At 36.4% G+C, this 18,494-nt stretch overlaps 1 pseudogene; it reads right to left on the reverse strand.

Moving 5' to 3' along the window:
* Positions 1–15,730, reverse strand: part of LOC102008438 — a 34,167-nt pseudogene extending 18,437 nt beyond the window's left edge.
* Positions 15,731–18,494: the final 2,764 nt, after the last annotated feature.

Below are 18,494 nucleotides of genomic sequence, written 5' to 3' on the forward strand. Positions count from 1 at the left end.
TTTGTCTATTTGTTTTCCTGAGAAACTATTTTGTAGATAATAATATGTAAAACAATAACCATTGATAATTTCCTACCATTTTGTCTGTAATTTGCTAAGTCCCCCCTATTATTATGTTATCCTTCTTTTATTCTTTAAAATAAAAAAAAATTTTAGGACAGAGGCCACTGTAAAAAACAGTTTCGCTTTACCTTTAAAATTGCTTACTAGTAAGCCAATTTGGGTTGAGCAATGGCCTTTTCCAAAAGAAAAATTAGAAGCCCTAAGATCATTAATACAAAAGCACTTGTCAGAAGGACATATTGAGGAATCTACTAGCCCTTGGAATTCCCCTGTATTTGTTATTAAAAAGAAATCAGATAAATGGAGAATACTCACAGATCTTAGAAAAATTAATCAAGTTATTCGACCTATGGGTCCATTACAGTCTGGATTACCCACTCCTGTCATGACACCTAAGAATTGGAAGTTAATTGTTATAGACCTTAAGGATTATTTTTTTACCATTCCATTACAACTGGCAGATAGAGAAAAATTGGCATTTACTGTACCTAGTTTTAATAAGCAGGAGCCAGTAAAAAGATACCATTGGAAAGTTCTCCCTCAAGGAATGCTAAATAGTCCAATGCTCTGCCAATATTATGTTAATAAACCTTTAGACTTATTGCAGAAAAGATTCCCAAATGCTCTGATTATATACTATATAGATGATATTCTTTTTCTACTAGCTCAGAAGGATACTTGCAGGAAATGTTGCTGTGTAGCCAAGCAGTAGTTGACTAATTCTGGCCTGCAGATAGCCCCAGATAAAATTTAGACCAACACAACTTGTCTTTCATTGTGCCAAGTGCGTGAACATAAAGATTGCTTTCTGTATCCCCCAGGCACAGCTACTGAAACTCATAGCTTTCTACCATTATGCTAATGTATATAATCTCCTTAGAAAAGTACGGACTGAGTATGTTGTACCCACTTTTATGCCCCTTAAAACCATGAAAGCTGTCAAAATAAAAATGCAGTTACTTATGTCAACCCTACCAAACATTAGAGCCAAGAGGTTATAAGGAACAGGTCTTACCCAGGACTTATTATAACTATCACAAAAGACTTTATTTGGATGTAGCTTTCAAATTTTTCTTGATAAAAGTGATCACCAAAGACTATTCTTTGTTGTTGTTTTTTTTCCAGTACTGAGAATTGAATTCATGAGCTTGTGCTTGCCAGGCAGGCACTAGGCCGCTGAGCTAAATCCCCAGCCCAATACTATTCTTAAATACAGTGATATATTGCTTCACAAACTTTGTCCTTTCCATAATTCTGGTCACAAACCAAGCTGGATGAAAACTGAATTAAATTCAATGATTCTATATAATGTTGACCTTAAGAGAAAATTTGATTTGGTTCTCATCCACTTCACTTTGCAGACAGAATCATGGACAGAATTGAGTTTGTGAACTGAGGTACCACAGAAATTCTCTTTCCTTCATGTTTGTAAAACTCTCTTATCTAGTTTATTTTTTTTTGGAATCCTACAGTTCTCAATAATAGGCTTCAGACTAACACTGAGCCTACCAAAAAAATTAGATATTATTGATTGCAGGGCATGCATTAGTCTGGGTCACCAGCAGCAAGCAGCCCAGGGAACTCGTACCAATGCCTCTCACTCTATGGACTTTGAGAGTCACATCTGAGTTCAGGGCACCATTACACAGTTGCCGAGGTAACTAGGACTGGTGCCTTATACTCCAGGGACATTTTGGATCACACCTGAAGCCCCAGAAGGCCCAGGAGCTCTTAGTTATCTGCCAGGGGAACTCAGACAGGTGTTCCAAGTCCTGCTTATATTTTCTGTTGTCCCTGAGGCCCTGAAGAGACAGGTAGGCTCCATCAGCTGCCTGAGGACCCCAGTCCAGCACCACACATTCCAATGACATTGTGGGTCAGGCTGAAGCTGGGTATCCTCAGCCAACCACCTGGGGATCCTGGTCCCAAAGGCCAGCACTCCATTGCCATCAGGGCACTCATTTGAGCTGTGCATTCCAGAAACTGCCTGGGGATCTTGGACATGGTGGGACACCTGTAACCATCATGGGGTAAGCCTGACAACCAGTAAATCTAGGGGCCCTACAGACTTTCCAGTGAGCTGCCCAGGGAGGGTGAGGCCCAGCATTTTACCTCTGATATCCACAATGACAAAACAAAGGACAAACATGCAATCTCAGAACTCCACACCAAGCAGAACAAGTCCAGGATATATCAACATACAGAACTTGGAAGTAACACACCTGAAATCTCTGAAAAGATCACAACTGAAGTAAAAAAAACAAGTCCATAAGGCCATAGAAGAAATCAGATCAGAAATAATCTCTCAGGTAAAAAATGAAATGACAACAATCATGAAAAAATTGCTCAGCATGTCTAAAGAGGACATATATAAAAAAAGATGAACATAGAAAAATAACAGAAACATTAAATGAACAATATAGAAAAGAATTAAAATGCATGAAACAGATTCATACAGATATCCAGGAAACCAAAACCTCCAAAAAAATTGGCAAAACCAATTGAATGAAGCCAAAGATAGACTTTAAGATCTTGAAGACAGCAATGCAGCTAACAATCGTGGAAGGAACGACCTCTTAAAAATTACAAGTAACCAGGATATAACAATCCAACAGCTACAAGATGATGAAAAGAGAAACAATGTAAGATTGATAGGCATCAGTTAAATAGAAGGAGCCAACACAAATGGCATAAGACTTTTGCAGAAGTAATAGCAGAAAATTTCCCAAGTACAGAAAAAGAATTTGGCAAACAGTTAAGTGAGGCATATAGAATTTCAACAAGTTATAACCAAAATAAAACTACACCCAGACATATAATAATCAAGATCCCAAAATCCAGCAAAAGAATAGAATATTAAAAACTGTTACAGAAAAGAAACAGATCACCTATAAAAGAAAGCCCATCAGAAACATGGCAGATTTCTCAACACAAACCATCAAATCAAGAAGAGCTTGGAGTGAAGTATTCCAGGTCCTACAACAAAACAACTTCCATTCCAGACTGTTGTATCCTGCAAAACTATCCTTCAAATTTAATGGAGAAACAAAATATTTCCATGACAAAGAACAACTGAAGAACTTCATGAGCATCAAGTCAATACTACAAAGGGTAATAAAAGATACTCTAGAAAGAAATAAAATAACTACAGTTTCAAGAAAAACAATAAAAAGTAACCACCTAGCAGAGAAAGCAATTAAACAGAGAGTAAAAGTAGGAAACCAACAGCAAGTAAATAACATGATAATGATAAGTCAACACATATCAGTTATAACAAAAAATGTAGAAAGCAGGCAACCCACAGCCCCACTGCCATTACAGTCCTGAACAGCCCAATATCAATTAATGAGATTGAAAGCGTGATTAAAAACTTACCAACAAAGAAAAGCCCAGGTCCTGATGGATTCATAGCAGAATTTTACAAGAAATTCAGAAAAGATTTAATACCAACACTCCTCAAACTCTTCAATGAAATTGGAAAGGAAGCAATTCTCCCTAACTCATTTCTGGGGCAAGTATTATACTGATAACAAAACCAGGGAAAGAAGGAGCCAAGAAAGAGAACTACAGACAAATCTCCCTAATGAATATAGATGCAGAGATACTCAATAAAATACTAGCAAATAGAATGCAGCAAATCAACAAGTAGTTATACACCATGACCAAGTGGGATTCATCTCAGGGATGCAAGTATGGTTCAATGTATGCAAACCAGTTAATGTAATACACCATATCAACAGAGCCAAAGGCAAAAACCATATGATCATCTCAATAGATGCATTAAAAGCTTTTGTCAGAGTCCAGCATGCATTTATGATAAAGACCCTACAGAAAGTGGAATAGATGGTCTTTACATCAATCTGATCAAAGACATCTATGACAAACTAACAACCAACATCATACTAAATGGAAAAAACTGGAAGCTTTCACTTTAAAATCAGGAATAAGACAAGGATGTCCACTGTCACCACTTTTATTCAACATAGTTTTTGAAACACTAGCCAGAGTAATCAGACAAGAGAGAGATATAAAAGGAATGAGGATAGGAAAGGAAGAAGTGAGATAATCATTATTTGCAGATGACGTGATTCTGTACATGGGAGACCCCAAAAACTCCACCTGAAGACCCTTAGAATTAATCAACAAATTTAGTAACATAGCAGGATACAAAGTTAATACTCAAAAATCAATAACATTACTATACAGAAAAAACAAATACTCTCAAAGAGAAATTAGGGAAACCATACCTTTCACAATAGCATCCAAAATATTGAAATACTTAGGAATCAATCTAATAAAAAAGTGAAAGATCTTTACATTGAAAACTACAGTTCTCTGAAAAAGGAGATTGAAGAAGATTTCAGAAAATGGAAAGATATTTCTTGCACATGCATTGGAAGAAGCAATATTTTGAAAATGGCAATACTCCCAAAATTGTTCTGCAGATTCAATGTAATCCCAATTAAAACACCATTAGTGGGGCTGGGGATCTAGCTCAGCGGCAAAAGCACCTGCCTGGCAAGCGCAAGGTCGTGAGTTCGGTTCCCGGCACCGGAGAAAAACCAAAAAAAAAAAAAAAAACAAAACACCATTAGTATATCTCACAGATCTACAGAAAGCATTCCTCATAATCATCTGGAACCAGAAGTGACCCAGAATAGGAAAATCAATCCTGGGCAACAAAGGCAAGTCTGGTGACATCACAGTCCCTGACTGAAATTATAGTATAAAGCCACTGTGAGAAAATCAGCATGGTATTGGAAAAAAACAGACCTGAGGATCAATAAAACAGACTGGAAGGCGCAACCACAACCACAAACACACTCAGCCACGTAATCTTTTACAAAGGGGCCAAACAAGATCACTGGAAGAAAGCCAGCCTTGAGATCCTCACTCACTGAATTGTTTTCACTGGGGTTCATGTGTGGGCCCTCCCTGCACATGCCCTGCACCAAGTGTACAGGTGCTCCACAAGCTGGTGGTACCATGGTTTTAGTTTGTGCTTTACTTGTGCCCCAACCACCTAGAGGACACAAACATAGCCAGTCTGTGATCGCTGTTGGTCAGGCCTGTGTCTGGCTCCTGCGCACGTCCTGAACTGACTGGAGACACAGAATCAGGTGGTCCACAAACTTTTGACCCTGAACTTCATGTCTGGGTTTTGCCTGTACCCTGAACTTCCTGGGGACACAGGCTCACTGCACCAGGATTGTACCACCAGTGCAACCCGAATCCAGGTCATACACATGCCCTGAACAGCAACAGATCACTGCATCAGACGATCTGCCATCAGCTGATATCACAGTCCGCATCTGAGGCCTGCAATAACTAGATACACTTCATGATCTGCCAGAAAATCCCAGACTAAGTAATGAATCTCAGCAGACACTGAGGGGCAAGCCTGACCACCAGGAAAACTAGGGACACTAGCAGCCTTTGCTGAGCTGCCAGGGAAGAGGGAGAGTGAGCTTTCTGCATCCAGTATCAAACATGACAAGAAGAAGAACTAAAACATAATCTCAGAACTCCACTCCATTCAGAACAAGTCCAGGAGACACTGACATAGGAGAACTTGCTAAACACACAGCTGAAATTGCTGAAATGATTTCAATGGAAGTAAAGAAACAGCTCCATCACACCATAGAAGATATCAGATCAGAAATAATTTCTCAGGCAAAAAATGAAATGACAATAATAGTGAAAGAAATGCTCAGCACATCTAAAGAAGAAGCATATAAAAAAATAGAAGAACATGGGCAATGGATGGAAATGTTATATGAAAAATATAGAAATGAATTAGAACACATGAACCAGATTCAGAGAGATATTCAGGAAATTAAAGCTTCCACTGAAATGTGCCAAAACTTCTTGAATGAAGTCAAAGATAGAATTTCAGATTTTGAAGACAGAATGGCAGCTAGTGATTGTGAAAGAAAGGATCTCTAAAATCAATAAGGAACCTGGAAAAATCAATTCAACACCTGTAAGATGAGGTAAAGAGGAATAATGTACAACTAATAGGAGTCAATGAAATAGCAGGAGGCAACACAAACGACATAAAAAGGATATTTGCAGAAATAAGAACAGAAAATTTCCCAGGCATGAAAACAGAACTTGATATACAGATAAATGAGGCATACAGAAATCCAGCTAGGCATAATCAAAATAAAACTACACTAAAACGTATCATAGCCAAGTTCCCAGATCTCCAGCAAAAGAGCAGAATATTAAAAGCTGCTAGAGAAAAGAAACAGATTACCTATAAAGGAAAGCCCATCAGAATCACAGCAGACTTCTCAACAAAAATGATCCAATCAAGAAGAGCTTGGACCAAAGTATTACAGGTCCTAAGACAAAATAACTTTCAACCAAGACTGATGTACCCAGCCAAACTATCCCTTAAATTCAATGGAGAAATACAATATTTCCATGACAAAGAGCAATTGAATTTCATGAGTGCCAAACCATCATTGCAAACCTAACCAAAATATATTCTAGTCATAGAAGAATCTGAGCTCAATTATAAGAACAACAGTAGAAAAGGACCCTCAAGCAAAGTAAGCAATTAAACATGTAGAAAAAGCAGGAAATCAGCAGGAAGTAAATAACATGACAATGATAAGTCAACACATATTGGTTATAACAAAAAATGTAAATGGCCTCAATTCCCCAGTCAAAAGAAACAGACCAGCAGACTGGATTAGGAAACAAAATCCAATGATATGCTATATACAGGAAATATATTTCACTCAAGTGTAAATCCATAGACTGAAAGTAAAAGGATTGAAAAGAATATTCCATGAAAAAGGAACCCAGAAAAAAAGCAGGTGTAGCTATTAAGTCTGCAGACAATATAAACTTCAAACCAACAATAATCAAAAGAGATAAAGAAGGTCACTACATAGTTATTATGGAAAAACTGAAAGAGGAAGACATAAGAATCATAAACACATATGCACCAAATATTGGAGCATGAAACTATATACAGCAAATCTTAACAGACATGAAAGCCCATACAATTAATACCACTATTCTAATAGGGGACAACAACACCCCTTTGACACAAAGAGATAGGTCAACTGGACAAAACAAAAAAATCAGCAAAGAAACAATAGAACTGCACCAAAGCTGAGATATATAGATATATAAAGAGTGTAGATAGTAGATATATACAGAGTGTTCCACCCCAAAACATCAGAATACACATTTTTCTACTGTGCATATGGGACTTTCTCTAAAATAGACCACATTCTAGCCCATAGAGCATGCCTACCTAAATGCAAAAGCACTGAAATTATGCCATGCATATTATTTGACCACAGAGCAATGAAATTGGAAATGAATGACAAAAGGAACTCCAGAAACTCCATAAATACTTGGAAATTAAATAACAACCTCCTTAACAAACAATGGGTTACAGAAGAAATTAAAGAACTTACAAAATGCCTATAAACAAACAAAAATGTAAATACAACTTACTGGAATCTGTGGGATACAATGAAAGCAGTCCTCAGAGGGAAATTTATAGCAGCGAAGTCACACATCAGGAAAACAGAAAGAGAACAAATAAATAGCTGAGTGCTGCATCTCAACGTTTTAGAAAAAGAAGAACAAGTGAAGCCCAAGGCCCAAAGAAGTGAGGAGATTATAAAGATCAGGGAAGAAATTAATGAAATTGAGATAAAGAAAACTCTACAAAAAATAAATGCATCAAACAGTTGGTTCTTTGAAAGAATAAATAAAATTGGTAAACCTCTAGCCAATCTTATCCAAAAGGAGAGGAAAGAACTCAAATTCATGCAATAAGGAATGAAAAGGATGAAATTACTACAGATTTTGCAGAAATTCAGGGGATCATTAATACCTACTTTGAAAATCTTTACTCCCATAGGATAGAAAACTCAGAAGAAATGGACAGATTCCTAGATATGTACAACTTACTAAGGCTGAGTCAAGAAGATATAAAAATCCTGAACAACCCAATATTAATAAATGAGATTGAAAATGTGATTAAAAACTTGCCAACAAAGAAAAGCCCAGGTGCGGATGTATTCACAGCGATTTTTACAAGAAATTTAGAGATTTAATACTAACACTCCTCTAACTATTCAATGAATTTCAAAAGGAAACAATTCTCCCTAACTCATTTCTGGAGGAAAGTATTTTTCACCTACCAAAGCCAAAAAAGACCCAACCAAGAAAGAGAACTACAGACAAATCTCCCTAATGAATATAGATGCAAAGAAACTCAATAAAATACTGGCAAATAGAATGCAGCAAATCATCAAGAAAATCGTATACCATGACCAAGTGGGATTCATTCCAGGAATGCAGAGATGATTCAATCTTCGCAAATCAATAATTGTTACACACCATATCAGTAGAGTCAGAGATGAAAACCAAATGATCATCTCAATAGATGCAGAAAAGGCTTTCAAAAAAATCCAGCATGCATTCATGACAAAAACTCTGCAGAAAATAGGAATAGATTTTCTTTACCTCAACCTGATAAAGCCATCTATGACAAACCATCAGTCAACATCATACTAAATGGACAAAAACTGAAAGTTTTTACTTTAAAATCAGGAACAAGACAAGGATGTCTGCTGTCATCGCTCCTGTTCAATATAGTTCTGGAACCACTAGCCAGAGAAATTAGACAAGAGAGAGAAATAAAAGGAATAAGGAGAAGTAAAACAATCACTACTTGCAAATTACATGATGCTTTACATGGAAGACCCCAAAAACTCCACAACAAGACTCTTTCAGTTAATCAACAAATTCAGCAGTGTAGCCAGAAACAAAGTCAACACCCAAAAATCAATAGCATTCCTATAAACAATCAAGGAACAGACTGAGAGAGAAATTAAGGAAACCATACGATTCACAATAGCATCCAAAATATAGAAATATTTAGGAGTCAATCTAGCAAAAGAAGTAAAAGATCTATTCAATGAAAACTAGAGTACTCTGAAAAAAGAGACCAAAGAGGATTTCAGTAAATGGAAAAGTATCCCTTGCTCATAGATAGGAAGAATCAACATTGGGAAAATGGACATACTACTAAACTTGCTGTACAGATTCAATGCAATTCCCATTAAACTACCATTAGCATACCTCACAGATCCAGAGAAAACACTCCTTAAATTCATCTGGACCAAGAAAAGACCCAGAATAGCAAAAGCAATCCTGGGCAACAAGGACAAGTCAGGTGGAATCACAATTCCTGACCTGAAAATATAGTACCAAGCTACTGTAATAAAATCAACATGGTACTGGCTAAAAAACAGACCTGGAGGTCAATGGAACAGACTGGAAGAAATGGACACAACCACAAGTACTCTCAGCCACCTAATCTTTGATAAAGGGGCCAATCAAACTCACTGGAAGAATGATAGCCTCTTTAATAAGTGGTGTTGTGAAAATTGGCTTGCCTCCTGCCAAAGACTGAATATAGACCCAAGTCTATCACCATGCACCAAACCCAAGTCAAAATGCATCACAGATCTGAATATTAAAACAGAAACATTACATTTATTCCAAGAAAAAGTAGTTAAAAATCTTGAAGACATAGGTGTAGGCAGAGAGTTCATGAACAAAAAACAAACTGCATGTGAAATACTTCAAAGAATCAACAACTGGGATCTCATCCTACTGAAAAATTTCTGTACATCTAAAGAAATCGCCAGCAGAGTAAAAAGAAAACCCACAAATTGGGAAAAAATTTTAGCTGACTGTCCCTCAGACAAAGGTCTTCTACCTAGAACATATAAAGCATCAAAAAACATCAGATCCACCCAAATTCAAAGACCTAATCCAAAAATGGGCAGCTTGAGATAAATACACACTTCTCAGATAAAGAAATACAAACGGCAAATAACTACATGAGAAAATGTTCAACTTCACTAGTCATTTGAGAAATGCAAATTAAAACAACATTGAGATTTCATCTCACCCCAGTAAGAATGGCTAGCATTAAGAAATCAACCAATAACAAATGCTGGTGAAGATGTGGTGAAATAGGAACCCTTCTCCACTGTTGCTGAGAATGCAGACTGGTGAAAGCACTGTGGAAATCAGTTTGGAGACTCCTCAGAAAACTAGGTCTAGAGGTCCCATTCAACCCAGCTATCCCCCTGCTGGGTATTTTCCCAGAAGATCTAAAAACATCATATCACAGTGACATATGTGCACCTTTGCTCATAGCAGCACAATTTGTAATTCCTAAATTGTGGAAGCAACCCAAATGTCCATCCACTGAGGATTGCATAAAAAAATTATGGTACTTTTATATAATGAAATATTACTCAGCTATAAATAAAGATAAACTCAGGAGTTTTAGAAGTAAATGTTCACAACTAGAGACTATACTCATAAGTGAAATAAATCAGACCTGCATGTGTAAGCACTGTATTATCTCCCGAGTGTAAGACCTGAAAGAGTGAATAAAAACTAAGAGCTATGAAAGACATTGTGAAACGAAAAGAAAATGCTCAAAAGTAAATCACAACTGGGGTGTGGGAAAAGAGAAGGGAAAGAAGGGGGAATTATATATGTATGTATATACAGGACAGCTAACATAGTTTAGTTACTGTCTTCTATTGCTCTGCTGAAAGAAACAGTTATTGATTACTTGATTGATCAATCTTGTATGTCTATTTGTTTTCCTGAGAAACCATTTAGAAGTTTTCAATACGTAATACAACAAGCATTGTTAATTTCCTGCAACTTTATTTGTAACTCCATATTGTTCTTTTGCTATTTTGAAAATGGTTGTCTGTTTTTAAATGTTTTCCTTCTTTTATTTTAAAATAAATTTTTAAAAAAGAAAGCCTCTTTCATAAATGGTGCTGGAAAAACTGGCTCAGCACATTCAAAAGACTGAATCTAGACCCATGTCTAACACCATGCACTAAATTCAAACCAAAATGGATCAAATATTTAAATATTTAAACAGAAACACTAAATCTACTGGAAGAGAAAGTAGGCAAAAATCTTTAACACATAGGTTAAACAGAGACTTCATGAATAAAAACCAAACTGGTCAGGAAATAAATCAAAGAACAACTGGGATCTTATCTTATTGAAAAGTATTTGCAAATCTAGAGAAATCACCAACAGAGTAAGAAAAAAAAACACAAATTGGGAAAAAAATTTTGCCAACTATCCCTTAGACAAAGTACTTGTATCCAGAACATATAAAGAACTAAAAATATCACCCCCCCCCAAATTCAAAGACCCAATCCAAAAATGGGAATCTGAGATGAATACATACTTCTCAGATGAAGAAATACAAATGGCAAATAGATAAATGAAAAAAATGTTCAACATCATTAGTCATTCAAGAAATGCAAATTAAAACAAAACTGAGATTTCATCTCACCCCAGAGAGAATGGCTACCATCATGAAATCATCCAATAACAAATGCTGGAGAAGCTGTGTGGGTAAATGGAATACTTTCCCACTGTTGGTGTGAGTGTAGATTGGTGCAACCCCTGTGGAAATCAGTCTGGAGATTCTTCATTAAACTAAAACTAGAGGTCCCATTCAACTAGCTATTTCCCTTTTGGATATTTGCAGAAGAACTACAAACATCATACCACGGTGATACATGTGCACCCATTTTTATGGCACTGCAATTTGTAATAGCTATATTGTGGAAGCAACACAAATACACATCAACTGAGGAATGGATAAAAAAGTTGTGGTATTTTTACATAATGGAATATTACTCAGTTACAAAGAAAGATAAACTTGAGGCTTTCACAGGTAAATGGATGCAAGGGGAGTCCATACTCATAAGTGAAATAAATCAGACCCTCATGTATAAATACTATATTGTCTCACTAGTGTAGGAACCTGAAACAGTAAATAAAATCTGAAAGTTATAATAGATATTGTGAAAGGGAAAGAAACTACTCTAAGGGAGGGAATAACTAGGATGAGGGAAAAGAGAGAAAGAAAGAAGGAAAATACACACACACACACACACACACACACACACACTCAGGATAATTGAGAGAGTTGTACTCCCAACTTCTGTTGCTGTACTGAAAGGAACAGTTAATGTTTAATTGCTTTATCAATCTCACATGCCTATATTTGTTTAACTGAGTAACAAATTTGAAGATAACAATATGTCATACAACAACTATTGTTAATATCCCATCACCTTGTTTGAAACTCTGTATTGCTTCTACTGTTTGGGTGTTGTTTTGTTTATGTCTGTTTGTTTGTTAATGTGTTTTCATACTTTATCTTTAAAAATAAATAAGATAGATATATAGATATTATTGTCCAGTTTAGGACTCAACTCTAAACTCAGTCACCCTACCTCTGATGATCATCAAACTCAAAAATGGTCACTAACAATTTCCTCACTCAGCTTGAAGCAGTTATAGATGTGATTATTTCATCAATTGTTAATGATTTCACTTTGCTTTATCAGGAAAAATATATAGTAACAAAAGAATTAAAATTCTCAGCACCCCAAATTCTTTGATAACACATTTCTGCCCCATACTTACTGGGAAGTCACTTTAATGGGGACTAAAAACAGCACAAGATACAAGTAAATATAAAAACCATCTTTTCCCCCTCTGAAGTAAAGAGATAAATAGTCAGATTTCCCTGAGTCTCTGGGAATGGGACTGAGCATTCCAAATTCGAAGCCAACTCTAATATGTCCTTTTCCAGTCTCCTGGGATTTGCTACTTACAATTAAGTAAACCGCAATTCTAAAACACTTGTGATCTTTAATACCAAAACAGAAACCAAGGTTTGTCTAAAAGTAGCAGGTAATATCTCTTTTCTTTTGGATATGGGAGCAACATACTGGGTTTAACAGAAATGTGTGGGACTTTTCATCCCCTCATCTGTCTCTGTCGTGGAGGTTGATGGCCTTATCTCCAAACCCTGCTGTACCAAGGCTGTGTTTTACACATTAATAAACAACAATTTTCACACATTCATTTCTCACACTCTCACCTTATCCTACCCTATTAATGTGACAAGACATACATTCAAAATTACATCACCATTATCATCCAAAACTTACCAACCTTAGCTACTCTTTTCTTTGGCTGACCTCCCTTATCAAATGAGATTATAGAAACCTTACCTCACATTCTATTCCAACAAGCCAATTTCATCATGAGACACTAAACACTCCTTGATCACTTACCATACTAGTATAAAAGTTACCCTCAAAGATCTCATTTCCTTTCCTAATATGACACAATATCTCCTTAACCCATAAGCTATATGGGGACTCCAACTGCTATCCACAAACTCTTCTTGGCTAGATTTCTTAAACCCAAAATTCTCTTTACAACATTCCAAATTAAGCCTGAAAAATAAAATACACATGGAACCTCTTCTCTAGCCCAAAACCTATGAACTACCAATGAAATCTCCTGATTCATGGTCCAGTGCTGGTATTATGGGTGTGAGTGCTACACCCGCTCTAGGGCGGATAGTCTGCATACAATATAAGAGATGGGAAGAGGTTTGCTTTTGCTCCTCTTTGCTTGTTGGTTTTGCTGTCTTTTGCTGCCATGAACTATTTCTTCTCTGGAATGCCTCTCTGCCAAGCTACCCTGCATTGGACCCAGTCAATTATGGACTGAATCTCCAGAAACTTGTGAGCTAAATAAACTTTGCCTCCTTTAACTTGTGATTGTTGGGTATTTTGTCTCAGTAATGAGAGAAAAGTAACTAAGATAATTACCAAATGGAGATTTTATAGATTTTTTTTGGATAACCTCTCCACCTAACTAGAAGCCCATCTATACCATTGGTTCTCAATTCATTCACCTTCAAAATCATCATGATTTACCCAGTCTTCATAACCCCCCTCTTCTTTTTGTCAATAATACTACACCCATAAAAATTTACTTCTATCTCAACATTATTGCACTGCCTCAGTCTCACCTTTAACATTTTAAACTGGAAAAATCCCTCTGCAGTCCAAGATTTCAAGCTGTGTCTGTCTCTATCATCCTCAGTTTACATGGCAATCCTCATCTCCAAATCAACCTCAGTAAACACTGAGACAAAGCATGCTCTACAAAAGGATCCAAAAGGACATAGACCCAGTCTTCAAAAGATCAAAAGACCCACCTTAAATCATACCTAACACCCTTGGCAGATAGGGCCACAAAACTCTTTTGGAAATATTTCACTAACTTCTCTAAATTGCCTACAACTACCCACAATTATTGGTCCTAGGACCCTTGACATTTTGCTCTTGTATCAAGTCCCTCTTTACATTTACCATGTGCCAACACTTAACAGTCTCTTCATGCAAGAAACTTCTCTATGCAATTAAACATAATTATCAAGAGCCCCCAAGACTATCAGTTTCATCAAGCCAATTACAACATCATACCTGAAACAAAGAGAAAGTCCACTTAACCCCTCCCATTTTACTGCACTACATACAATGTCAATCTCTTCCCCAGACATAATTACACGTATTCCCTGTAAGTTCTTCCCATGAAATTTCATTAATATCACACCTTTCAATAATTCTTTATCAATTCAACCCATAATGGAGGCCTTCTTGACTGATTCTATCTTGATCTGGAAAAGTGAGCCAAGCCCTTCAATTCTAAGGAGCTATACTTCACAGTAACTCTTCTCTCTACATCTCATGACTTGCCTTTTCCAATCAGGAATGCTTTTCCTTTGTGCCCAGCAATTCCACCTGTGCACTAATTAAACAAGGGCACATACCTTAGCCAATATGTCCTCCAATATGAATTTCCCTCCCAAAATCAATCTCTCCCCTTCCCCATCACTGATCACTTCTGCCAAAAAACCGCAGTCCTTCTAATCCCCCTTCTAAAAACATTAAAGATACTGACCGAAGTACGTACCAGGGTGAAAAACTGACTACTTCTCTACCTTATTCCAAAGTTTATCACAGGACCTGCAGGAAAGCCTCAATAAAATTTCACAACATCTAATCAAGACCCATAATCAGTGAGACCATTCCAGTTCCACACCATGATGCATTTCATACAAATTGTCCAAAATGTCTCAATGCCTAATGGATATCCTTCTACTCAAAAATCCCAGACACCAACAAACATCTCAGAAGGAAAACATAATCCTAAGCAATGCCCTAACACAGCAGAATGTAGCCAAAAAAAAAAAAATACAATGGCCTGGTCCATTTCCAATTTTTCTTTCCTTGTCCCAGAAACCCTTTCCCAATTTTTAAATTTTATTCTTTATGATTATTTTTTCAACTTATAACAAAAGGCTGAAATGTTAGCTAAAATCCCCCAACCTCAGCAGCCTAACTTCTATTCTAGGTTTAAAGTGAACTAATGTCCTCATTCTGTCACTCGTTACATTCTTAGTCCAAGCTCTGCCTTCCGACCCAAAGCTGAAAAGCTCCAGCCCAGCCTCTGGAAGGTGGGCTGAAGTCTTTACTTCAGACCACTGACATGCTTGCTGTACTTGGCATGCTATTAAATTCTTTTGCCTCCATTGGTCATGTCCAGGTCTTCAATTTACCTACCATTCCCCAAAGTCTATGTGAGTCAGATGGACAAAAATCAGTGATTCCCCAATCATGGTCTGATAAATCTGTCTTCTCTTATTTGGTTGATGTTTCTTTACCATGCAACGGCCCATTTGGTCCCAAAGTTCACTCATAATCCTTGAAAGTTTCAGCTTCAATCCTCTCCCTGAGGCCCCAGAGGGCTCTTGCTCTGGTGCCTTGACTACCCACTCCTCATGCTCTGTTGTAAGAACACTTTAGGTGGGTAACTCTAAGTATCTTTGCATCCTGTATCTTTGCAGTCTTTTAAAAAGTATATGTTATGACTTGTATCTAGGTGTCCCCTTAAAGCCTCATGTGCTCATAGGTGGAGTTTTGAGGAGGTGCATGGTCATGTGTGCAGTGCTGGATTAGGGTGTGATATTGGGATTAAGGGTGTGTGATAACTAAGTTGGTTTAGCACAGTTCTAGGTGTGGATAATGAAAGCTCCACCTGGGTGTGGTTGTTATCAGTCAGTGGATTTGTAGCTTCATTGGAATATAAAAAGGAAAGAGCATAGGCAGGCCTGCACATCCTGCCTTTGAACCAATGGACTTTGGATGGAAACCTCTCTGAACTGTGAACTGAAATAACCTTTTCTTCTCTAACTTGCGAGTTTTGGGTATTTTATCCCAGCAACAAGAAATGTAAATAAGACAGTAATATTATAAAATTATGATTTCCTTTGACTTTTTTCTAGGTTTAAACCAGGATCTTCACACTGAACTACATCCCCAAACTTTTTTTCACTTTTCATTTTGAAACAGGGTGGCACTAGCTCTTTATATTGCCCAGTCTGGCCTCAAACTTGCAATCCTTCCGCATCAGCCTCCCAAACTGCTGGGATTACAGGCTAGGGCCACTATATCTGGCTTCCTTGTCTCCATCCTACCTATCGTTTATGTCTTCTGTTCTATTTCAACCTTTTCTGTATATATTATATTTTATACATGTAAATACATATTCAAATTAATATAAGGCATAAATATAATCACATCATACACAGGTGGAGTTTCAGTGGAACTTTTCTCATCTTTTTGTTCACATTTTGACATACGTCTGTATCATCCTCATCCCATAAGCTGTGTTAGCAGCTGAGCATATATCTTTCCAGTTTTCTTTATGTTTATATAATAAAGCACAATAAGAGATAAAAGGGAAACAAAAAGTGTGAAAGTGTGTGTGCAGGTATGTGTATGTCACAGAGAGACATAGAAAATTAAGTATGAATGGTTAATGCTTAAGAACGTGAGCATTCTGAAAATAAAACATCTAGACTAAAATTTTATTTTTGCCATTTACTAGCTTTGTGAACATGGGCACGTAACTTTATCTCTCTAAAGCTTGGTTTCCTCATTCATAAATTGGGCCCCATAATACCTAATGAATTGAGTTATTATATGTAAATTTCTTAGAATTATGGCACATTGAATGTTTTATACAAATGTTAACTATTAATAATATGGGACTTTGGGGTCATTATTTGTTTTAATAATTATAGTTATATATACATCTTTTGGCAATGAAGAGCTTGTTTGCTTTGTAGATAAAATATAATACTGTATTTCATTAAATCTTAAAATGCCTTTGATTGTAAGATGCATTATTATGTTATGTACTACTACAAATAAAACGTGCCATTCGTTAAATTGACATGACACTTTCTTATCACTTAAAATCTTACTTTATTCATATTGAGAGTTCTTGTAAATATATACAGCCAGAATTTTATCATATATTGTTAATGTGCACATGTTTTTAAAAACTATGAATAAGCTATGATTTTCAGTAACTCTAAAAATTTTTCTATTATTGAGTCCAATATTTCTGCACATCTTCCTCTCAGAGTCATCATTGTCCACGTTTTTGTATAAAATATTATTTTGTGTCATCAAGAGCATCAGTGGCAAGAAATATCTCCATTCTCAATGTTAAGATTTCATTTGAAGACAGTGGCCCATTCTGCAATTTTTAAAGCTGTGGGTGCTTTTTAAAAGTTTTTTTTATTTGTTTTTTAAATGACACAATAAGTTTACATATTTGTGAAGTACTTGTAATGTTTTGATATATGCTTAATTGTATAATGATTAAATCAGAGTCCTTAGTATTCTATCATCTATGTATCATTTCTCTGCAGTTATAGCATTAAAAATTCCCTTTTCCAGTATACATTATTGCTGTCTAGTCATCCTACTATGTAACTATGTACAGTAGAATCTATTCTTCCTATCAAACTATAACTTTGTATATATTGATCCTTCTGTCGATCACTCCCTTATAATTGATCTAGCCTCTTGTAACCACTGTTATACTCTGTACTAGATCAATTTTTAAAATTCTACATATGAAAGAGATTATGTGCTATTTATCTTTCTATTTCTAGCTTATTTCACTTAACATGTCTTGTAAGCTTATCCATGTTGCCACAAATGAAAGGACTTCATTCTTTCCCCAATGAAGTAAGATCACTATGTCAAAGAAATATTTTCCCTCCTATGCTTCTTTTTTTGTTTGTTTGTTTTGTTTTTGTTTTTGTTTTTCTCCAGTACCAGGAACCGAACTCACGACCTTGCACTTGCCAGGCAGGCGCTTTGCCACTGAGCCAAATCCCCAGCCCCTTCTCTCCTATGTTTATTGTATCACTATTCATGATACTCAAGATATGGAATTTACCAAGGTATCCATTAATGGGTAAGTGGATAAAGAAAATGTGTGTACATATATACAATGGGATATTACTTAGCTATAAAGGACATAAAACCTGGTCTTGACCACTGCTTTAGCTACTTTTACCATTGCTAAGACAAAATACCCAACACTCACAGGTTAAAAGAGGAAAGATTTAATTCAGCTCACAGTTTGTTGAGGTCTCAGTCCAC

The sequence above is a fragment of the Chinchilla lanigera genome, unplaced genomic scaffold, assembly GCF_000276665.1.
Source record: "Chinchilla lanigera isolate Chin_1 unplaced genomic scaffold, ChiLan1.0 scaffold00102, whole genome shotgun sequence".
Classification (NCBI taxonomy): Eukaryota; Metazoa; Chordata; class Mammalia; order Rodentia; family Chinchillidae; genus Chinchilla; species Chinchilla lanigera.